The sequence below is a fragment of the Triticum dicoccoides genome, chromosome 6A (genome assembly GCF_002162155.2).
Source record: "Triticum dicoccoides isolate Atlit2015 ecotype Zavitan chromosome 6A, WEW_v2.0, whole genome shotgun sequence".
NCBI classification, from domain to species: domain Eukaryota; kingdom Viridiplantae; phylum Streptophyta; class Magnoliopsida; order Poales; family Poaceae; genus Triticum; species Triticum dicoccoides.
In genome coordinates, this window is record NC_041390.1 from 593534886 (window position 1) to 593536708 (window position 1823).

Genomic DNA, 1823 nt, shown 5'->3' on the forward strand with positions numbered 1-1823 from the left:
GGACCTTCCTGATCCTTGAAGTACTCGGCGGCATCAGCAGCGCTGGCAGCCAAATCCATGTACACGTCCGCAGAACTCCATAGCCGGTCCAGAGGAGCATACTTCGGATCTCCGAACTTAGTCCGCAACAAGAAAGGCTTCCCAGACACGATATCTGCAGGCTGATTCAGCTCCTCCTTTGTCGCTCTAATTTTGGAGTGGGCTTCCTTGGCAGCCACCCAGGCCTTCTCCAGGTCCGTCACTTTTGCCCGGTTTTCCTCTTCAAGAAGCCGGTAACGGTCAGCAGCATCCCTTAACTCCACGACCATCTTGGCAATTTTTTCTTTGCTCTCACAATGTGCGGCCTGCTCGGCCCTTAACTCTTCGGCCACATGTAAAGCGTCCGCATTGCTACTCCTGGCTTGCTCCTTGGCTCGGGCAAGCTCCGCCCGAAGGGTCTCCACGATGGCCGCTCCATCTGCAGTCATATTAAAGATACTGGCATCAGGCTGCTCTTATTGTGTGACAATCGCCAGAAAAATCACTGACCCTGCGCCTCGTCAAGCCGCTTGTTGACAAGCACGATGTCGGCATCTGCCGCATCCAGCTGCCGCTTTAGTTTGGCATACCCATCAGTCCGGCTAGCCACCGGAGCCTCCACCACCTGCACATAAAGGCAGTCTGGTTATTACCTGGGACTATGATCCTCTGTTTGCCGCCGTTTTCGACGACAACCAAAGTCTCAGGGGCTACTATCTACACAGGGCACATCTAAAAATGTGCGGTACTTTCACAAATGTACATCATTTCACGTACCTCAAAACCCGTCAGTAGACTCATAAAGCGTCATGCAGCCCACTTTCGGCGGACGAAATCCTTTCAATCACTGTACCCATCAATGTGCGGTGCTCTTCTGAGATAGCCCTTTCTCCGGCAGATCCCTCCGTACATCCGACCGCACACCAGACGGTGTTGGACTCTTCTGATTGATCTCTTCGAGAGCCGGATATTGAGGACTTCGGGTGGCCATAGGATTACCTTCTGGCCTTGCCGGATCAGGAGAAGCCCTCCGTGATGACACCTCAGGGTCGCCCGCTTCGTAAGGCGGTGTGGCAGGGGGAGGCGTCTCGCTCTCCATCATCTCCAGAAGAAGATCCCCCGAAGACGAGCTCAGCTGAGAAGGGCTAAGATCCGAACTACAAGATAAATGCTTCGATTATTTTCCTCAGAAATAGAGCAAGATATTTTCATTATTGAATACCCTTTTACTTACAGCTCGATAGAGGGCTGATCCCTGCGCGGACATTGTGCGGCAAGAGTACCCTCCAAGGCAGGTCCTGTTGGGTTTCGTAGTAATTTCAAAAAAATTCCTACGCACACGCAAGATCATGGTGATGCATAGCAACGAGAGGGGAGAGTGCTGTCTACGTACCCACGCAGACCGACTGCGGAAGCGTTGACACAACGTAGAGGAAGTAGTCGTACGTCTTCGCGATCCAACCGATCAAGCACCGAAACTACGGCACCTCCGAGTTCGAGCACACGTTCAGCTCGATGACGATCCCTGGACTCAGATCCAGCAAAGTGTCGGGGAAGAGTTCCGTCAGCACGACGGCGTGGTGACGATCTTGATGCACTACAGCAGCAGGGCTTCGCCTAAACTCTGCTACAGTATTATCGAGGAATATGGTGGCTGGGGGCACCGCACACGGCTAAGGAATAGATCACGTGGATCAACTTTTTGTGTTCTAGGGTGCCTCTGCCTCAGTATATAAAGGACTAGAGGGGGGGAGGCTGGCCGGCCAAGGTGTGGCGCGCCAGGAGAGTCCTACTCCCTCTGGGAG